The sequence below is a fragment of the Colossoma macropomum genome, unplaced genomic scaffold (genome assembly GCF_904425465.1).
Source record: "Colossoma macropomum unplaced genomic scaffold, Colossoma_macropomum, whole genome shotgun sequence".
NCBI lineage: Eukaryota > Metazoa > Chordata > Actinopteri > Characiformes > Serrasalmidae > Colossoma > Colossoma macropomum.
In genome coordinates, this window is record NW_023495818.1 from 1,231,286 (window position 1) to 1,240,473 (window position 9,188).

A 9,188-nucleotide genomic window follows, 5' to 3' on the forward strand; every position below is an offset into this window, starting at 1 on the left:
ATTAGGCCTGTTTTTGTTGCTGCTGTTGTTACCCGAGTTTTGAGTGAAGAGGTTCCTCTGACTGATTCGTCAAAGCTCATCACAAGATTTGAAGAAACACTGCAGCAACTCAGATTAGTCTCCATTAGACAAGAGCTGCATGTTATTTACTGAGCGCCATTAACTTGATGCTGATGGATGAATTTGTGCCATGGATCACTGCCATTGCATGATATAAACATTAGTCTTAAGACATACGATACGGTCAAGCTCAGCCATTAGTCAAGCCATGCGCTCTTTGGAGCAAAGACTCTGGGTCATTGTGAAGCACAAGACATATCTAGATACATTTGTCATTCCAGAGGTGGGTAGTAATTAGTTACATTTACTCTGTTATATGTAATCAAGTAAAATTCTAATAGTTTTTCTTCACCTCAGGTATATTTGCAAGGAAGGGATTTTTTTTACAAAAAGAGATGAACTGAACATACACTTCAGTTTCTCTGCTGATAGATTGTATGTACTAAGAACTTTTACTGTGGTTCTATAAGTTGCTCAGTACTGAAGTACAGTGCACTGTTTTTCCTGTTTTGTTGCATTACAACCTGAAGTTAAAATGGATTTTTATTTAGATCTTATGTAATGGACCTAACAAAATAGTCCAAATTGTTAAAATGGAATGAAAAAATACCTTATTTAAAAAAAATAATAATCCATCCATCCATCCATCATCTAAACCGCTTATCCTTCTGGGTCGCGGTGGGGTGCTGGAGCCTATCCCAGCTGTCATTGGGCGGAAGGCAGGATACACCCTGGACAGGTCGCCAGTCCATCGCAGGGCAGACAGACAGACATACACATTCACACACTCACTCACACCTAGGGGCAATTTAGCACATCCAATTGGCCTGACTGCAGGCCAAAAAAAATAATAATTAATAAAAACTGAAAAGTTGTGAATGCATCTGTGTTAGGGCTGTGTATTGGCAAGAACCTGGTGATACGATATGTATCACGATACAGGAGTTACATTTCAATGCATTGTGATATATTGCAATACTGTAAGCAAAGCCATATATTGCGATTTTTTAAATCTATTTTTTTTAAACACAGTACCATATGCATAATATCTGAGTAAAAGAAAAACTACTTTTTATGCAGTCAAAACAGTGGGATCTGGATTTGCATTCACACAGTCCCTGTAACATCCAACATCATAGCACTACTTTGTGCAGTCTGAACAAAGGAATTAACATTCGCTTATATCAATTTAAAAATATATAAATAAATAATTTGAAAGTTCATTTTTACCTCCTTGTACAACTTGGGCACAGTGATGTCAGTGATGTGTTGTCAGGAGGATATGGTGTAACAAGGCTCCGTTGTATTCACCATATTACGGAAGCCTTGTTCTGACAGATTGTGTTGCCTGGTCGAAATGTCCTACTGCATATTTATAAGTAGCTCCCTACATAAAACCATAGGTAGGACATTTTGATAGCCTAAATAACACAAACCTGAAGTCAGCTTCCTATTCAAACAACTTCAGTCTTGTATAAATCTCCTTATAAGAAAATGTTACTAGCATTAAAAGAATAAGTAGGATGTTTTGATAGCCTAAATCACCTTATTAGGGGGTAAATAGTAATAATAAACTGCACAGTACAATAGACTGGTCAATAGACTTGACGTAAGGCTGAATAACATTAAAAACCCATGTTACTATGTAATAGTAATGACATGGGTCTGCTCACTCGACAAATTGTTTGAGCACTGTTCTAAGTATTTCCAATTCAGCCATTGGTGGTAATGTTACTAGTCACCTAAGTTTGCTAATGCTAATGTTAGCGGTGTACCCTTACACTACATATTTATGTTGAAGTGGTAGATTCTAATGGCTGATTCTAATGGCTAAACATAACATAAAATGACAACACAAAACCACTTTCTGCCACAAATCTTTGCATGTAAACTATTAATTAAAAAATTATCCTGTCCTTGAGAATCGATATAGTATCACCAAACATAATATTGCAATATTCAAGTATATCAATATTTTCTTACACCCCTACTACATACTCAGCCCCTTTGCTTTGAAACCCCTAAATAAGATCTGGTCCAACCAATTAACTTCAGAAGTCACATAATTCATTGATGATTCCTGTGTGCAATCAAAGTCACATAATCTGTCACATCATGTCAGTCTAAATACATCTGCTCTGAAAGGGCCCTGAGCAGCAACACCATTAAGCAAACAACATGAAGACCAAGGAGCTCTTCAAAACAAGTCAGAGACAAAGTTGTGGAGAAGTATAGATCAGGGTTGGGTTATAAAAAATATCCCAAACTTTGAACATCCCATGGGGCATCTCTGGTCAGATGAGACTAAAATTGAACTTTTTGGCCATCATGGGAAACGTTGTGTGGTGCAAACCCAACACTTCTCATCACCCCTTCCCACAGTGAAGCATGGTGGTGGCAGCATTATGCTGTGGGGATGCTTTTCATCAGCAGGGACTGGAAAACTGGTCAGGATTGAAGGAAAGCTGAATAGCAGAAAATACAGGGTAATTCTTGAGGAAAATCTGTTTCATTCTGCCACACATTTGAGACTGGGACAGAGGTTTACCTTCCAGCAGGACAAAGACCCTAAAAATACTGCTTAAAGTACACTGGACTGGTTTAAAGAGAAACACTTAAATGTTATGGAATGGCCTAGTCAAAGCCAGGAGGAGCTGGATCAGTTTTGCCTTGTAGAATGGGCAAAAATCCCAGTGGCTAGATGTGCTATGCTAATAGAGACACACCCCAAGAGACTTGCAGCTGTAATTGCAGCAAAAGATGGCTCTACAAACTACTGACAGGGTGAATACTTATGCACACTAATGTTTTTCTTGTTTTAATTATTGTCTGTCAAAATAAAAATATTTTGAACCTTCAAAGTGGTATGCATGTTGTGTACATGAACTGGTATAACCCCCCCCCCACCCCATCTATTTTAATTCCAGTTTGTAATACAACAAAACACCAAGGGGGTGAATACTTTCGCAAGGCACTGTAGCTTTTTGATCTGATACTTTTGAACTTCTATTGTTTTTTGGAAAGAGGCTTTTTACTTCTGCTTGAGTGATTATTTTATTGAAAAAACAATATTCTTATTTGGGTATGGCTTTACACATCTTTGATGAGTCTGTTTCAGATTATGTTTGCAGACTATCCCACAGGTTTATATGATGGAAATTTCTTTGTCTTTCTGTGTCTCAGGCGAAATAAAGTTGATCTCAATGTTGTATTAATTCATCAATTTCTGAATTCTTTCGCCTAAACCCCCCGTCAAGAGAAAAGAGGAGTTTAACATAATTGTAAGAAGTTTAGGAGACAAATGAGAAAAGCACGAGGCCTCCTTCCAACCTCGGATAGACTGCTGAAAGATTTCTAAGATTTAAAAGAAACCCAGAAAAGACTTGGATTAGTTAAGGCACGTCTGAGACAACATTTTTAAAAAGTGAGAAAATCCCAGGGTTGTTTTTCAGGAGCCGAATTCTAGAAATATGAGAAATCTGCTTAAACTCAACCTAACATCGAAATGTACTTTACTGTTCAGCTTGTGAGTTCATGTGCTTCGTTGATGTCCAAAGAAAACCATGCGTCTCCATTTTTGTCGAATTTTGTTTTCTACATAATTTCAACACACCAGTTGTCTTTTACATTGTGCAAAAATTTAATGATGCATGGACCAATAGAAATGCTCTAAAATCACTTGGAACAAAATCTTTTTACATTGACTTACATTGAAAGGTAAGAGTGTTTTTGCCCTCTTCTGTAAAGTTACTATTTTGGAGATCCTTGTTTTTCATTGGACAGTGATGATATAAAGCATGAGTTATCATTTATCATTTAAAAGACAAAATTAAGTAATTTTTCATCAAACCATAAAGACCTTTGCCCATTTCTGAAACGTCTTCTGATTGATTCTGAGTGACATCACCATGCGCCATTGAGTGGGGAAAATAATATTATCTAATAGTGTTTCACCTCTACCTCCCACCAGCCCAAAACACTCAGCTAGCTCAGAGACATCATAATATGGAAGGAAAATGCATTTTGACCTCCAATTCACGTTAACTTTAAAGGTGTTCTGGCCAAAATTAAAAATGTAAAAGTCACTATAGATGTTGTAAACATGCCAGCTCACATTTACAGCAGTGCTGCAGTAATTTATACAAATTCTCCAGTTTAAAAACTAGGAAAACCACCTTCTGATGATGTATCTTGAAGGTGGAAGGAACTTTTGAAAAATCACAGTTGTTTTGGGGTGGATTTTTGGGGATGGACTTTTTGAAATGTTTATTTATTTGTTTGTTTGTTTTCATTAGCTGACTAAAACCTAAGGAAGCCAGATATCTAATGTTTCTTCTAGGAAGCCAAACATCACATAAGTATTTAGTAGCCTCCACATCAGTGGCTGTGCTAACAATCAGGATTACTTTATCGCAGTAGGAGGGATTCTCAATGGTTGTGAAATGCATGCTGGGTATTGTAGTGAGTGAAAATTGATCACCAAATAAACACACAGAACAGTGAATTCTGTCAAACTGATGAGGCAAAGGACTGAAATACTGCACTATAGAATATTACACAACAAATTACACACACAATGTTAGTTTCAGGCTGCAATATCCCCATAAGTCTCACACCAATTGAGCCCTTGCAATGTAAAACAGTACATGTGACATTTTTTCTTTCATAAAATTCATAAAAGCATGATATGGCATTGTTTGATGCCCTGTATTTAAAATAAAGGGGTCACTAAAACATAAATAAAGCATTGTTTGGCTTTTCAATGTTAACATTTATACAAACTAAAATAGAAAGTAAACTAACTGATAATCTAATGGTTTTTCATCTGAGGGGTTCCATTTAAAATAGACTTAACTCTGTCTAGAAGAAGTAAAAGAATAATTTTTTCCTTTCTGGGACCACAGGTGGTAAAAATACTTGAAGCAAGAAGCAGAAGTTTAGAAGTTTCTTGTGAGATACCCCATGCAGAATTGAATTTATACTCACATTTGGTGTGTTCTTCTTGGAGTTATAAAAACAAGGCCTCTAACTGTCTTTTTTTCGTTCTTTTTTTTCGTAATATAATGAGCTTTACCCAGTTCGGCCAACTCATAATTCATGCACCTGGGGCTAGAGATTCCCTGGCTAATGCTTTTAGTGCTCCTCTTTCTTTCCACTGGAGGAAATGCAGCTTTAATAGTACAAGACACACCAGTGGGCCTGCTTTTCTGGAACCTTTCCCAAGCATGTTCACTTGACTTCATAATGGCACCCTACAGAAATGAGCCGTAGGGTAGTGAGCGTGAGGCAAAAAACACAAAGATAACAGGCTGCTACACTGCGTCCTGAACTTTGTCCTCCAGCATATGTGTAACATCCACTTAGTTCCACAAATGTGACCGAGCCAGAGGGATCCGCGCTGCACACGTTTCTTTAGTAAAGCGAAAGGTTAGCGCTTGGCGACTTTACCAGGGTTTGTTCAGGAAGGGAAAACATTGTAAATGTCAGATGTAGCCCAGCCTGTACTTCTTCGCGCCAGCAGCTAATAAACTGTACCTTGCGCACTAGAAATGGCCATAAAATGGCATTTGACAAAGTCACATTACAAAGGATGGTTATGTTTGCATAATATATGTGATAATAAATGTGCTTTTTAAGCTGAGTGCCTGGAACAGCATGTAAGCAGTATCTTATTCCAGAATGCTTGAACAGGTTCCACTCTAAATGCATAAAAACAACAAAACACTTCAGCATTTCAATTATAATACACAGCATTCATCATGAACATAAATGGTTCATGCTTGTGTGCTAATAGGCAGAGCAAGTAAAAGGGAGCATCATCCTAATGCAGGCATAAAATTATCCGACACTTTATATTTCATTATAGAATCGGGGTCCTGATCACACTGTTGGTTTTTTGTTTTTTGGGTTTTTTTTTGCATTTGTCTCATTAAAGGCCTTTTACACGCTTTTTGACATTTTAGTGAAAAAAGACAATTTAAGACAATTTAAGTTTATAAGTTCAAGTTTTTGTCCAAAGAGCCAAAGTTGGCCCATAAGGACATTTGATTTGGCCCACCAGAAGGTTAGCCTAACCCCACCCTCCTTATGCAATGAGAGAAAATATTTTTTAACTGTAACTTATATACATTCTCTAGTTCTTTAGCAACAAAATGTAATGTAATACATTAAAAAATTGAAGCCTAACTAACTGTTTTGTTTGTGTTTTTGGCTCTCGGGCCACCACAAACATTGCACATTGAAAAAAAGACAAAAAGTCTGGGCACCCCTGCTTTAGACCATCATTCACCACAGCTAGCAACTTAAATATGTTCAGTTACCCTAGATTTAGAGGGCTGCTTTTACTTGAATCACCAGTAACAAACAGGCAGACCTGACGTCTGAATCCTCATCCAGTTTACGCTTTCGGTTTTCTGTCGTCACTGTCACTTATCATTCTCATCTTGCCACAAGATAATCCAAATCAGTGTTGCGCATCTACATTACTCATTGTGTCTGTGCTCTGGAAAGAAAAGACCATTTAGCTTAATAATCAGCACTGCTGTCACAAACCACTTAGAGTATGTTTACATTGCCAAACCAAAGTGACACAGTGTTTTCTGATGTTTTTAGAGAGGTGTGAATGTCAAAATCTGATATTTTCAAATATGAACCACTTTCATATATGCTCCTAGTTCAGTTCGAATGTCAGACATCAAGGCAGAAAGACTGAATTTGAGCACAATAAGGCTTGTAATGTGAATGTTAGGGGTGGGAATCACCAAAGGCCCCATAATACAATATTATTATGATACTTTTTTCAACTGCGAATTATGTCCTCAATGGAAAACTTTGTCAACATCTGTTTTATCTAATGAGATTCATATTCTGTTCATCTCTCTTCATATTTTTATTGCAGCAAAATGGGGATTGTCCAACCAACAAACGGATCAACAGTGCCATAAAAACCAGTCATAAATGTTGCATGCACCTGACAAACTGAACTGTTTGTATTACAGTCTGCATAGTCCAACTTAATGCAAAAGTATGTGAACTACTGTATTATTACAGGTATTGTGAACAATGCAATTTGTACAAAGAAGTGCAGAATGTAGCCCTAGTCTATTAACTAACACTACACTCGAGAGTGAATACTTGTCTTCACAAATTTTAGTCCCCTTGCCAATCCCCACAAATCACCACAAAACTGCCCAATTTGCCATTTTCATATGTGATACTCAAATCCAATACATGACATATGGCAATGTCTGAACAGTCACATCAGGAATACATTTGTCTTGACTTTTAATTTAATCCAACATTAAACTAACATTCATCATAGCTGCATTCTGGCAGGAACAGACCCCTTACAGCAACGTCAAAATACCTGTTACTATGGTTGCGTGTTGCATATTGCATTTTGAAGGATAAGCTAGACAGATGCAGGCAGTGTAAACAAATAAGCACGGTGCTGACAGAAGAAAGCAAACTAACCCCTGCCTCCTGCGCTGGGAGTTAGAGGTTCATACTTGTGAGAATCAACTAACTAGTAATGTAACACAGGATTTGTGGCCTCCTGTAGTGCAGGTGGGGAGCCCTAGCGGTAAAATGCCTATAAATGCTGTTTGCTTGCAAGCAGCTGCTTTTAAAGCAAATTCAAGACTGAAGTAGTCCTTCTCGGAAAAATGTATATACTGTGGGATGCAGAATCGCATCTATGTGTAAAATAAAACAGCCTATGAAACATTCTATTGTCTCATATCTAATACCTGAATTACAGTGAGGGCCCTTAATTTCCTCAGGAAAACAACAGTTAAGGCACAGCAGCTTCAACAGTGATTAGGAAATACACTACAATTCAGTTTATCTTGAACAAAATCTGTTTCAAACTGTGAAACAAGTTGTTTTAAATGTATAGGCCTATACCCTAGCTTTAGATGCACACCTAAACCAGCCCTCTCATTTGGTCTGTAGTAGTCTTCTTACGTTGAGCAAGCTGTGTACCCTGTAATTAGATGCTATTCTTTTGTTTTATGAATTTCTTGAGTGTGTGCATACCTACATCTGCCTCATCTCTGCTGCTCTCTGGACCTAAACTATCTAATCAGTAACTTATGAACTATAATACAGCAGATGTTTCAGACTTTATCACTTTGATTTGATTTACTTATAGACGCGATGGGGGGCAGAGACGTAAACAAATAAGACATTTCGCACAGCAAAACAAAAAAAGGCCAAGGCACATCATTTTCCAGCCATTTCTCCCTGCAACATTTACTCGGGTTAATCACTTTGACACTGCTTTCAGGTTGCAGGTAATACAAATTGGCTCAATCAAAGCAGCTGACAGGACCACAATCAGCAGCTAATTGTTAATTAATAAAGCAAACTGTTTACAAAAACAGAGTGTAATTCAATTATATGCTGACTGGCAAATTGAGCCATGTAGAGAAAAGTAAAGCTTAATTCATAGTTGGTCAGCTGTGAATATGAAAAACAACAATAAAAACAACAACAAAACCTGCATAAATCACATTAATAGTTGATTGGAAGAGGCACGTTTTTGTTCAACAGTAATCCAACACTGGCTCAGTGTCTAATGAAGTTCAAGCCAGTTCAAGTTGAGAAGGGGAGGAAATTGCCTCTAAAAGGTTATCTTACAGAGAGTTATCACATAAAGTGTTTACAAATATTTGGCCTGATTTCTGAGACACTGTTTTACGATAGTTCCAAGATAAAGTTTTGGCCAAAAGTGTAAGAGAGCTTCTGTAAGGCAAAATACCTAAATAAATATATTTTTTTTTAGGCTACTATTTTATCATCATCAACATTACATATAAAAAACTCACAAAACATGTAGGTTATCTGGAGGTTTTGGATAGTAAATAAAATGTCTATATTTGCTCATCTATACAACGATACCACACTGTTATCAGGTTTGGGCTCAATACTGCACTCATTTAATCGTACTTGCTTCTTTTAGTTTCAGTACACAATGTGGTACAAGTTAGCAAAGCCACTGTAGCAGCCTATTTGCTCAGTGTGCAGCATGTTCTTAACTGGGACTGAACCAGCTGGATTGAGAGAGGGAGAAGAAAAGGTGTATTGTGTTTTGTTGGCATAGGTGGCTTTACACTTTAAACAAACCC